Below are 14,611 nucleotides of genomic sequence, written 5' to 3'. Positions count from 1 at the left end.
TGCACTGACCTTTGCTCATGCTCAGGAAGTTGCTAGGCTTAGAAAGGACACACATGACTATACTGAACTCAAACAAGAGCAGAGAGAATCATCAGAGACACACTACATCCAGCTCACTCCCTGCTCAAACACAAAAAATGCACATACAACCTCAGACACAGACGAGCGGACAGCATCACCACAAACAGAACACGCTTTTTTAACAGCTTCTTCCCTGCCACAGTGAGACTCTTGGCCAAAACAAAATGACCTACCACATAGCATATCATACTATATTTATTTTATTATATTGTCTTCTGGGCCTGTGCAATATACCTATGCAACTTACAACAATGCTCTAACTTTCCCTTTACACAGGGTTTTTATGCACTTTTTTTTATGTCTAGAGTATGTGTATGTGCTTTATGAATGTGTCTTTCTTGTGTGTCTTTTTAAATGTTGTCTTGACTCTCTGAACAAACCGCACAATAGTTCCTATGTGTGCAAGCACAAATGGCTAATAAAGTTCTTGAATCTTGAATCTTGAATCTTGAACTCATGTCATCATAGGCTAGGTTATGAGATGCTGACATGACAACATTGTGCAGTCAAATTTAACATATTAAATGTACCTTGTGTGAAGTCCACTTATAGTTATTTTGTGTGTTGATGTATAAAAAATTGGAATTTGGCAGCCTGAAATTTGTTTGCCGTCTGCCTTGTCTCAGAGGACAAATCTGAAATGCCTCCACTTCTAAAAATAAACTTCACACAACTTCATGCTTTAGTTATAAAATGCATGATAACTTCCACATAAGCTTATCTGTTCCACTGTGAAGCTGTTTCAGTTTAACATTATGCACATTCAGGTTAACTGTGGGTTTCTTTTAGCTAACAGACCACCACAATCTAACAATATAATGTTAGCACAACACATGTCTGAGCAGAGATCGATGTAAATAGTTAAACTACAAAAACTAGCTTTGTGTAATGTCAATTGTTACACAAGTGTTTTAGTGTTGAACTGTTAACGTTTTTTGTCAACTGACAACACAGACCAACTGGTGACGTAGGTGCCTTCTGCTGCTGCTCGGGACTGACACTGACTAATATGTTGTCCATGCCATTAACATACATGAGGGAGGCAAAAGATTAGGAACACTTTTGAATATAATGCGCTACACCACCACCCACTATAACCTCAACAATAAATGTAAAGTAGAATCATCACTTTTTTGATGTCAACAAAAACTGAAAATATATAAGCTTAGAAAAAGTAGAATTTATGGCAGAGCTGTTTTAGTGGATTGCATACAGCAAGGTTGCACTACTGAAACTTGCTTGAAAATGTAAAAGTACCAGATGTGTTAAGATGTAAATCCTCTTATGTTTTGTTTTCTTAAGGCATTGTGTTTTTCTAATGGACTTCAACAGCTGTACCTTTACTGATGTGTTGTTGATGAGGATGATTTTACACCTCCCTGTTCTAGTGGTCCATAAACCTTTACCATGAAACTTCTTCAGTGTATTTATACACATGTATTTATTCACCATGGTAATAAACTATAAGTCTGTTTAGCCTTCATGTGAAATAACTTGGCTGACATTTTCTCTCCCTCTCTCTCTTTAGTTTTTAAGCAATAGCAGTCACTGCATTTTTCATCTGTAACTGCAGGAGGGGTCGCCTGGGCGTGATGATTTAAAAGCCAGTGGATGGTAAGTTTTACTGGGATGATGTCATTGACAGTATAAATAACACTTACTTTCTCATAGATATCGTTTACCTAATAAAGCTTAATAAATACTTTTCAAAATTATAATTTATGAAACATGTGGACTACGACAATCTTTGTACTTCTTCCATTAAGAGTACAAATAAATTATTCCTTGTTATTTTACACAATGTTTTGGCATGATATTACTACCCATATATCATGATTCGTTAATTAATATTATACTGTCACTTCACTTCATAGGTAAGTTCATCATTTTTCTATCAAATGTAATTTTGAAGTAATTACCTATGAAGTAATTAGTTTGACGTAAGGTCAAAGGTCAGAATACTGTAAATAGTTTATTCTATTATTATTTGAGTTTATTCATTTTGGAGGTGATTTGGAGTTGAGATTTCTCTACTTTGCTGCAGTGACATGTAACCAAACGTGTACATGTGATATAGTAAGACATCAGGAAGAAGATGGAATGATAATGAAGAACTAACCTATGAAGGAATTAGTTTGGTGAAAGGTCAAAGTCAGTTTACCACGGTAACTGACGCTCCCTAACACCAAACTCCCTTTAAGAAATATAACATATTGACAATCACTTACGTGTCCGCAAAAACTCATAACTCTAGAAACACAAGATAAAAGGTGTCATGTGCCATCAGTATTCTTGTCAATTCGGCATGAATATAATCCATAAAGATAAACTCTATCTCCTTAAAATCTTCGCCTCAACTCGCCACCAGCCTCCATTGGTTAGCTGCGCTGTTTTAGCAGCAGCAGACCGTTGGAATGAGAAGCGAGCCGCTTTAAAAAGTAGATTTCTCACTAAAATAAATGCTGCTTGGTGGATCAGATACACGCCGAATTAAACACTGTTTTTAAAATGTATCTGCAGCAAAGAAAATTACTTTAAAACTCGTTTTGTGTAAGGCTGACATAACGTTGTGAAGTCGTTTCGGGCTTTGCTGCTTCGCTCCAGTGTTTCCACAAGCTTCATAGCAGCAGAGCAGTGGTGGTGCTCTTTAATTCAAGTCGGAACAAACTTTTAAATTAGGCCTTGTGGATCTAACATGAGTGAAGATTTAAAAACCGAATGGCTTATTTCTCCCCTGAAATTTAAGGATACAGATTTTTGGTGGACTGCTAAAGTAAAATAAGTTTACCAAATACCATTAGTTTACAGCAGTAGGGGTGCGTTTAGTTTAAGTTGCCTGTCAATGAAGTCATAGATAGATAGATAGATAGATAGATAGATAGATAGATAGATAGATAGATAGATAGATAGATAGATAGATAGATAGATAGATAGATAGATAGATAGATAGATAGATAGATAGATAAATAGAAAGCGAAGTCATTAGAAGAAGATGAAGACAAAGAAAAAAATAATCCATGGATATAATAGGGTTACATCCACTGCCGTTTGCTGCTCATTCTTTCCCTGTAAAGTGGAAACATACGGGGAACCAAATGATCCAAGATTACAGGACAAGAGGGGAGGGAAAACAACAAGAGTAAATATTGGTGTAGCATTTCTCAGATGGAGAGAGCTTTGTGAGCTCGCTAGGACAACACAAGGATACTGATTTCGTTTGTTTTGTACTGGACAGGTAAGCAAGCATTTGGTAGTTTAAAAATGATGACAACAACTCCCATTATATACTTCATGACCCCTTCTTTTGTTATTGTTTTGTTTTTATAATGAATTATTGATTATGATTATAACAGACCCCTAGTGGTAGAAATGACACACTGTGCCTTTAAAGCATTTTTCTAAAACACATTGCCTTTAAAGCTTAGGCTATAGACAGCAAACTGGGTTAAAGACAGTCAGTGTCATGTGAAATTTATGTATGACCCTTCTTTTTCTGCAGATTAATTAAAGTGAAAAAACATTTTGAACACATTGAAATGTAAATACATATACAAATAGCTCATTTAACTATCACAATTTAATGTAGCAATTACATAAAAGGCTTAAAGTATTCAATACAGGCTTGCTGTATCACGAGGTTGAAACAGCTCAGTTTGTCTACAGGTGTACTCAGAGCCACTAACGTTATTATTGTCAACTTTAACAACTACAAAGCAGCCCATAGAAATAATGAAAGTGTATGTAGTATTACTGCAGCATAGCGTCCCTCTTTTTTTGTTTTGTTAAACCGTTTTCTAAGTAACAACTGAGTCCCGGTACAGCATGGTCCTCCTACTGTGTTGGAACTACTTTTTCCTCCGCGCTGGCAAGAAACCAGACAAGAGGACTGCAGTGAAGTTGGGTTCATATTGGATGTTACTACAGCATCGGGATGCAAGGTGTGTTTCTACTGTGATGTCTCATAGAAGGGAAACTGCAAAGTTTATCTGGTACTTCCCCCTAGTAATATCTTTCTTTCTTCTAATTGAATAATAGAATAAAAAATAGAAAAATGCAGTCAATTAAACAAGAAAATAATTAGCTGATTAATTTGATTGTGAAAATAATCTTTAAATGCAGTCTTTTAAATGAACTAGTGGGACAGACAATAGTGAAACTGCAAAATAACTTAAATCTAGAGATGATCATTGATAATTATCATATAATGTGCCTTTCAAACTGTCATTATAGATAGATACATATAATGTGTGGTGAAAACATTATTGATGGTGATAATTGTTTAAACTGATTACAACAACACTGAGTCAACACTGAGTCATTTATCAACTAAAAATGCCAAACAGTAGCTGATTTCAGCTTTTCAGATTTGAGGATTTGCTTCATCATTTTTGAATAGTGTTTGGTTTTGGTGTGGGTGTTCAGGCTCAACTTCTTGTTCTGTAACTGCAGATAATGCCGTATATAATGTGTTAACAATAAAAACAACACAGAATATAATTTATTCAAGGGAAGGTGCAGGTCTCAACCATGATGTATGGATATCCACTTTATCGTGTAACTGTTAGTGTTTGTTTATTTAGACAACAAGAAATGTTGAAAATCTACATTTAAACCTTAAAGTTGTCAAAGAGGATCATTTTAAAGGATCATTTCTAATTTGAAGCAAGTTCTAGTGTATTGAAACATGAATCCATGGAGGGCACCTCTGCCCTGTATTATTAAATCCAGACTGCCACCTGTTGGACAAACTCAGATTACTCATGCTTCATTTTGTTTCACCTCTGCAGATGAAAATATGAAAAATGTTGGGGGGAAACATAGATGTAACATAGATGTGTTTGTTTAACTCGGTGCACCTATAGGAGCATCACGTTGCAAAAAAAAAGTCCGTGACTGGTGAAGTTACACGAGTTCATTAGCGGAGTCGCAGAGCCACTTCCTTTGTATTTTTTTCCAAAATAAAAGCCTTCATGAGTTCTTAACACAGGCGAGTCACACAAGGTTTACAGCTTTGCTTCCGTTTTAACATGCAGCGTCGGTAAAGAGCTTTACACAATGATTGACATTACCACAAGTAAATGACCACGGGGTGGCCAATCACATTGCGGGGGGGGCGCCTCATACATGTGTCCATTCAGGAAGTTGGCAACACTTGGCTGGACAACGACTTACTACACATATTACAGCCTCTAGTTATGCCGGGTAAACCCCGCAAATGCATCATCCCTGGGTGCCGCAGTAGCAACTCTCTATTTCAATTTCCGAAGAATGAAAAGATGAAGAAGGAGTGGATTGATTTCGTGAAAAGCACATTTATTAAGGAGAGCTGAGGTTGACCGGCCAGGCACGCCTCTGCAGTGACCATTTCAATCCAGATTGTTTTGTGAACTTTCACCAGAGAAAAATGGGGTTCATGACCCATCCGCTGTTACTGGAGAATGGTGCCGAGCCGACTATCCCTCTGGACCGCCTCCATCCTCACGTCCAGCCAATGCCTGGTGCTATCATAGGCAGCCCAGCGTTGAGTGTTAAAGACCGTGTAAAGTGAATTCAGTCATTTTCTTCTAAACACATTAAATAGCTCATAAATGTATTTCTCAACAATGTGTAAAAAACATTTCAACCATTTAGATTTGAATTGTGGAGCTAGGCTTCACAGACTGTGTTTCAACATTTCTGTGTCAGGATTTAGTGGGCGGGTCTGAAAATCATCGCCGGGTTACGTAAGGCGGCGATGGTTAGCATAAACCCGCCCCTGCTGCTGTAGCAGTATAAATATATTCAGCGCATTAGCCTCAGTAGTTTTCCGCTCTCTCTCCAGTCTTGAATAGCATCAATTGAGGTCATTTTCAGCAAACTAACTAGTCATGACTCCTCCTCGTGTGTGCATCTGTACTGGATGCCACAGTGTCCAGGGTAGTGGCTCCATTAGTTTATTTAAGTTTCCAAGTGGTGAAGGCATCAAGAGACGGTGGGTCGATTTTGTAAGGAGCTACTGTGGAGAATTTAAAATCAACTCCACCACCCGCCTCTGCAGTGTCCACTTTACCCCCTATAGTTTCACCAACTATTACCAGGTACAGTCTGGATTTCTGAGCAGTCCGTTGAGTCTGGTTAGGGGGGCCATACCAACCGTCTCCCTCCCCGGCTTACGTCCTCCCATCCCGCCGACAGCAGGTGCCATCATCACCGCCACCGGTGTTCTGTCGATTTCTTCTACCCGTCGAGAACTGCTACTTTGTGGTTCTGCGCATGCGCAGAGCCGATTTCCCAAGTTTCATTTCCACGGCCATAATTTTTTGCGTCTCCTCAGTCTAAATGTCCATCTTAAGTTTTACATGTTTGAAAAATTTTGACTATTTAAAATAAATCATAAAAAAAAGAAAACTGGGAAGAACTGTGCTGGAGCCCTGGACTCTGGATGTAGTATGTGGTTTAGCATATTGGTATTTTATGAATGCATTGAGTAGCGGGAGCATTATTTGATAGGATGTTATTGGACTATCAAAATATGCTACCCCTGCAATATTAATTAAAAAATGTTAAAGATATATGTCTAAATATGCAGCCATTCATCCTACAGTGGCAGTGAGGTCATGAGTAGTCTTACTTGAATGAGTTGAGTAGAGGGAGCATTTTTTGATGCTAAGAATTTGATCCATCAAAATACACTACCCATGACATACATTTCATTACACTTTTTGTACATTAGACAAATGAGAGAAGAAAACACTTTATTATTTATTACTACATTATGCCTTTATTTGATATACAGAGGTAGACAACCATAAAGTAGCATTTTTTGATAGGTAGTGTGAATCAATAGACAGACCTATCGGTTTATGCGGCGGTAGCAATTTTCGACAAAGCAGCAGAAATCGACAGAACACCGGCATTATGTGCCCGTCAGAGAGTGTAATTAACGTTATGTGCTTATAATACTGTACATTTTGACAATTAAATGCATTTTGCTGAATGTGCAAATCCTGAAAGTGATTTTACATCATGCACCCTGTCATGCCCGTGTGATGTTAGCATGCATGTAATCATGACATAAATTGACCTCATTCCCTGAGCGTAGTCCATCTGACAACACAATGATAATCGACAGGTAATATTTTATGTGCACCAATATAGCTATGACAAGGAATTATATGTAGACTGTAGACACCCCAAACCCCCAAAACTGGCACGATTTAATACATATCTGAAATCTTTTTTACTGTGCAGCTGTATGAATGGTTGTAGGGATTCTTGAAATACTTGTGTTTATATAAAGTGTTGTTGAATGAGCTGGGTTGGCCAGAGCTCCCTGGATATTGGTTTTAGTAGTAAAATAATCACTTAACACTGTGTCCTGGACTGGTTGAGAAAAGTGTTTTGTTTACTTGATGCACTGAACTGTTGATTCACTTTGACATAGGCAATGTGTGTCCGTTTATGTGCAAACTGATTGGAAACGATCAGGTGGAAAATGGCATCACAAGTAACTTCTTCTGCTCTGATTTTTTTAAATTGTTTATTAGCTGAACACTATCACTATGGATGCATAGGCCTCCACCTCTGTGGTTACATGTTCTAGTGTAGATACTGTGTTAACCTCAGTAAGTATGAAGCAGTGAAACTGTATTCTCAATATTTCATGTTGGCATGTGATTAATCTGTGTTAGAAAAATGGCAACACTGACATTATAATATCTGTTTTTGTTGAGGGGTCTGAGTACATCTTCACAAGCTCCTTCTTTGGGTGTTCAAGATACTGGTGTGGATGCTACATCACCTTTGCCCTCCGTGCCAGTTCTTGTAAGTATAGTCTATGATGTTTATATTGTCTGTGTAAAAAAGATTCACATGAAGTCGACATTTAGTAGACTGCTTGCCAGGTTCTTCTTAGCTATTTTACATGTCTCTCCTATCCCAGATTGCCTCAGGAGCTCCAAGCACCTCATCCTCGTCCCCCCGTCCAGCTGAACTACGGAAAAGTTTTTGCAGTACTATGGTTCATGTGGATCGTCTGAACGAGAGCTCCCACCAAGAGACTGAATTAAACTCAACAACAGCATTGAAATCACTGGAGAACACAGAGAAAGACTTGAATAGGTCAAGGACTGTTGTGAACGAGAGCTGTTTGATGGAGCTGTTCAAAAGGTGACAGACTTGTGGAAAGACCATTAACAAAAGAAATGTGTCTCACTGTGGTGCACAGACAAAGGTGATGTGGAGCTGCCTTGGTGGACACGAGGGCACATGGATGTCATCTCCTCTCCTTTGGGATGTGTTTCCTGAAATTCATCTTCGTATAGCTCTTTCTATTCCTTTTTCTGGAGGCAGCTTTACACAGTTTAAGAAATGGGCCAAACATCTGCACCTGAATTTCATGGGACAAAAAACCTTTTTAGAAATTCAGAAAACATATATCAACCCAGAAACGAACAAGATCTTGGAGGTCAGTCAACAGCTGGATGGTTCTCTGCCTCATCAGTATTCAGGTGATGGTTGCGGTGAGTCAGATGTAACAACCAGAAGTAGATTTTCTTTTTAAAATTAGATAGCCTCTCTTTAACACAAGACAGGACTCACATACAATTTGGACCAGCGTCTCAGAAGTCTAAATTCGCTCAGGAGAAATGGGCATCGAAAAGCAACTGGACTACAAACACAACTGTTATGATTAAAAGGTTAAAGGTGATTTATTTAATTTCATTAATCAGTTCTTTTTTCTCTTTCTCTTTTCTCAAAATAACATTTACCAGACATAACAATGACACTACCACATGTATAAAAATAAATAAATACAAAAATAAATAGACTTTTCCCTCTTTACATGCAATCTGAAATCCACCTGTCGGGTGAGTATCTAATTATTGTTAATTATTAATTTAATTTAGTTCTAAATTTAAATGATTAAAATGTCTTTGTTTAGTCTTTTTACTAATTAAGCTATAATTAAACTATTTATTTCTATTTTGGTCTCTACCCAACAGGTGGTCCGTTCACCCCTATTTTTCCCTTTCTAATTCAACAAAATAAAATGCTAACAAAATAATAACAACAATAACAATATCAAAAAACTTAAGTATCAATAAAAGGTTTCCACAGGTTCAGGGTTGGCTCGCCACTTCAGCCCTACTGTTATGTCCCTTCTGGAACCAGCCGAGCTGAAGAATTTGTAGTACAGATGGTGATCACGAAGATGCAGGGGATGACAAGGATGGAAGGGATGACGAGGATGATGAGGATGGAGGGGATGACAAGGATGATGAGGAGGACGAGGATGAGGAGGGTGAGGATGAGGATGAGGACCTGGCCTTGTACCCACAAAGCCAAAAAATAATAATAATCACTACACAGCTCAAATGTTTTTTTTCTTTTCTTTTTTTCAAAATCACTCTTGTTCTATATTTACAAATTATCATTTGATTGAAATTTTAATAAACTAAACAAAATAAAACTTGCTTTCTTCCTTATCTTATCATGTTTTCTCTTTTCTATTTTCTCTTTTCTTTTCAATCATTAAGACATTAAAAATCGATAACAGAATTACAAACAGGTTATATCAATTTAACTTAAGATATATACAATGATGATTACAGTACAACTAATAAAACTTTGACATGGACTTATATACAAATTGATTTCAATAGACACACAACTCAAAATAGCTACTAATCGGTTATTAATTAAAAATTGCTAACGTTAGCGTTGTTAGTACCAACGGCTATAAACGGCTACAAACGCTAGCCGTTGCTAACTTCCGCTAACGCTAGGACCGCTAGCTATCAACAGCCACCAACTGCTATCAACATCAGTGGTCGCTAACTGCTGCTAACCGTTGCTAATGCTAGCGCGGCTAGCGCTAACGTTTTTTCTTTTTGTTTCTTTTTCTTTTTAGCGAATATTGCTATATTTACAACTAATGGGTTTATATTCAAACTCACCGGGAATTTACTACGGCAGAAGAGCAGCAGTAGGGTGACTGCTCCAGGTTTATATCTCTCTAATCAAATCAATCTGGGTTCTGCTGTATCTGTCTGTGTATCTGGATCAGCTGCTGCCTTGACAGCTGGGTGACACAGGCTTATATACTCTCTAATACAGCCGTTATTTATAACGGTTGTCTACTTAATACATTTAAAAATTAATTATTTATTTATTTTATTAATTAATATTATTTTTAAAATCAAACCCACATAAATACACTTTTCTTCAATACATTTTCTAAATTATCCAATTACTTTGTTTAACTGTTTTGGTAACCGAGGGTTACACAGACTTCAACTTTTTGTCTGATTTTGTTTTCAGGAACTAGATACATAAACTCTAAAGGTTTCAGACTAGGCCTAGAATTCCTTTTGTGTGGAATTATGAAGCAGTGTGTGTTCATACATCTTACCATACATGTACCTGTAGACTACCATTGGCTCAAATACTGTACATTGGGTTTGTTTCATATCAGAACGGCACTTGGTAATGATTAAGTTTATAGTGTGCATATGGACACAGAGTTTACAAAGTGCTGAACGACAAAAGTTAAAAAGAAAAGAAAATGTAACAACTGAAATAAGATTTACACAATTTAGAAACAACAGCCATTAAAAAAGTGAATCACAGAACCACTTTCAAATATAAGGATTGATTCAGCAGGGATTGAGATTGTTTAGACCCTAATACAGCTCAAACTGGATCCTACACTTCCTATAATTCAACTCAATAGCTCTGATTAGACCCTTCTTGACTGGTAAATTCAAACAAACATCTTTCAAACTCCTTACCGGCACTTCTTTTGGAGTATGTAACAACCACCCAACTGTTGGATATTGTCAGATTTTCATAGCCTGTATTTTTTATGACATGATTTTACCATTTTGTAGTGTTATGTCTATTTTTTTAATCAGCTTTCCTTCTTGTCTTCTTAAACTGTATTCGTATCTTTCCTCCAGTAAACACCTAGAATTGGTTAATGACTTAGCCAAGAAGACCACAGTATGAAAAATGCCACATTTAATGAGTCAGAAATCGAAACCTTGGTACTTCTAACTCAAGGTTTTATTGTTTTTACTTTGAAGATCCTTTGGATGAAATTGAGGCCAAGCCGAGGAGGAGACGGAATGAACCATAACTTTTGGTTTTGTAGCTTATTTGATTACAGATTGTTTTTATCTAACAGATCTGACTTGCAGAATGATTTGGACAACGTCACAGGAACAGCTGAGTTGAGTGCTCCAGGAGCAGATGACAGCTGTGACAAAGAAGTCTACATATCTGAAATTCTTCAAATGTAAGTCTCCTCCCATCTTTAATTTATTTTTGTTCAAATATCATCATAGAGGGGAAAAGTTGGGCAGCATTACAGTGACAACTTTACATATATGCTTAGAAGATAGATAAGTGGATTCATTTCTAAGTTGCACTCTATAAATGATGAAAAGATGTTGAAGAGTACAAAGATATGCAAGTGAAAATGTATATTTGATTTTTGTATGTTGTGTAAACTTGGTGTGTCACATGCTTTGGTTTTCTGTCACAGGTCTCAAATGTCTGAACTTTTACTGGAGTGTGATGAGGAGGAGCTTGAGCCGTGGCAGAAACAGACTTCACAAGTTCACTGGAAAGATGAGGATGATGTTGGAGAGATGAGTATGTCACAGCATATTAAAGAGCATGTTGTGTAGATGATGTCAGTTACCTTACAACCTGCTGAAGTGCCTCATTTAGTCTTTTTGTATGTTCTTACAGGCATTGATCAAACAGACTGTAAGCTGGATCCTGAATCTCTTCAGATGACTACAACCCCACCTAAGCTGAAAGCAGAATCTCCACAGCCTGTCCTCTTCAATAGCCAAGTAATATTATTATTTATAGCATTAGTTTATAAGAAATTACTTGAATAACAGGATAAAAATGTAGCAAATAGCTTGCCATCTCTCTACTAAAGGAAGGAATCCATGTATGTATGTCCTCTGCGTATCTCTTTAACTGTCCATCCGATCTACTCCACACTTGGCCGCTGTAAGGCTAGGATGCAAGGAAATGCTGGGTCGAAATGATGCAATTTGGACACACTTTAAGTTTAATACTAATAAACTTGAATGCACCAGTGTGCCATTCTGCTCTGTGCACGGTGGAGCTTCAGGGCTCTAGCGAATTATCCTGCATGTCAGGGAGACACCAGAGACAACACATGACATGAGTCAGACAAAAGTGCTCTAAAGAGAGAGAAGTAGACGGTGGAAACATAACTTTTAGTCAGGAGTGGACAGTGTGACCCTGTGTCTAGACAGAAAGCGTAGCGTTAGCTGCATGTTTAGTGGATTGGCAGTGAGTGACTGCAGGGGAGGTGTTCAGGTACAGCTCTTATTTTAGGCTACTTGAATGAAAAAAGAACATTTATTTATTATTAGAGTACTTTATTACAACATGTGTGAATGTTAGTTTATTTCATGTTGCTCACCTCACATGAACTGTATTAATTTTGCTGTGTGTTGAAGTGGCGGCTGGAGGTCAAGCAGGTGTAACAGGCACGTTTTGAACAGGCACTGCTGCACTAGTGTAATAAGTGGATATAAGTACTGTGTATTGCATTATGGTCTCTGTCTCTCTTTTCCCAGGGCTTCATTGTGGCTTCTCCCCAGTTAACGAGTAACACTGAGTTCATCGGCTCTCCTGTGAATTCATTACCAATAGTAACAGGTAAAATAGAGGTGATGTGTTTTTAGCTCTTTTCAATCACTGTGTGATGTAATGCATAAACTTCATAAAGGGGTTGTAGTTTTATCAAAACCCCATCTTTAATTTAAGCTGTTATGAATTTTATTTTAAGAGCTTACACGTTGTTTTTTCAGCTGGCCAGCAGCAACTTTTCTGTAAAGTTTCTCCAGCCGCAGTGACACCTGAGGCCCATGGTGTCGTCCAAACTTCTGAAGAGCAGCAAATCAGAAACAACCCGCTGTCCTTATCCAGCGTCTAGAGCCCTGCAGTATATGCATCACCATCTGAACAAACCAACTCCCAAACCCTCTATGTACCTTTTCCTGTCCCTTGCTTCACCATCTTTGAACTTAAATCTGCCAGCCCTACAAACACAAACAATCTTTAGTGTACCAAAAGAACAAACTATACTCTAAAAGTTGTAATGAAGAAGTCCACACATTATTATAATTGCACACAGTTTGCTGTCTCAAATGTGTTACATCCAGTGAACACATTAATTATATGCTCTATTTGCCCATTTAAGTGACTGTGCAGGCCACTGTGAGTCTGTTCTTCCAGCATGGATACAGTGTTGGAACCCTGCACATAGCACCTGATACCTCTTTTGCCACATTCAATTGAAGATTTGGTACCAGCCTGTTAATTACATTCCTTTTATGTTTTTTAGGTTTTAATGTAATGTTCAGTACAATAAATTCTTCAACTAAAACCAATTCTAAAGTGCTTAATTTCTGTGTTATTCAAAGGCATGATTATGTTTTAAGGTTTATCTGTTATCTATTATGTTTAATGAGATTGAGAGCCTTTGAGTCTGATTGAAAAGTTGCAAGGCTGAGTCATAAAACTCCAAGTGTAACCAGTTCTTTCCAGCTACTAACATACAGGTATGAATGGTATGACTCATGTTCGAAATTACATAGATTGCAAAGATCCTGTAAGCTTTTACCTGTGGTGGAAAATTGAATTATCAGGCTTTACCTTGATATTTTGTCAGAAAGTGCTTACTGCTGTGTCTGTGATGTTTAACCCTGTAAGACCCACTGTTGCAGAATTACAACATCACTTTTAACAAAAAAAAGGTCTGCAAATGGTGCAAATGACTAAATTGTATGTGGTATTTGAAACGCCATCATCTATAGCAGTATTTGAAACTCCCTGTATCTTTGTAGTTTTTTAACTTCTAAATGATCCTGAGCTATTTTTCTGTGTGTTTGCTCAAGTAGCAGTTTGTAGCATTAGGAGATAAAAAAAACAGGCTCTGAATGTTCTGGATTTTTTTTGTGTGTGTGGGGGGGGGCCTGTTGCATTGTTCAGGGAAAGGTGCGAATTGTCTTGAATGTGAACCTGTAAGTGCTCTGGGGGGATGCATGTGTTCCTTTTAGTATGATAAGTAGAGAGCATAATACTATCACTGCAAGTCAACATAGACTGGGACTGAAACAAATTACATTCAAACCACATTGAAAGTGAACATGGCTAAGAAGTGGTAAAAAGAAAAGGTTTTGTAAATACAAATGTTCCCAGTATTTTTATTAATAACTGCTTATTCATAAAACTATGATTGTTGTGTGATTATTACTCATGATATATACTGTTATGGGGCTAAGTAAGCAATCAGTATGAACAGGAGGATTACAAGAAAAAGAAGAACCTGTTTCAATGTTCATTTGAGCGTCTGACTGATGTTTTAAGACAAACTTGAAAAACTGTGAAACTATCCTTTAATCTTAAAGGAAAATGTGCTGATTTTAAGAAATCCCGCTGGAGGTAGCAGGAAGTACCTCAAATTAAAGGAGGAAGTTGGGGACAGAGAGGCGGC

This window comes from Scomber scombrus, chromosome 1 (genome assembly GCF_963691925.1).
Source record: "Scomber scombrus chromosome 1, fScoSco1.1, whole genome shotgun sequence".
Lineage (NCBI taxonomy): Eukaryota > Metazoa > Chordata > Actinopteri > Scombriformes > Scombridae > Scomber > Scomber scombrus.
The sequence above is the reverse complement of the archived record's forward strand: the minus strand, read 5'-3'. Positions refer to the sequence as shown.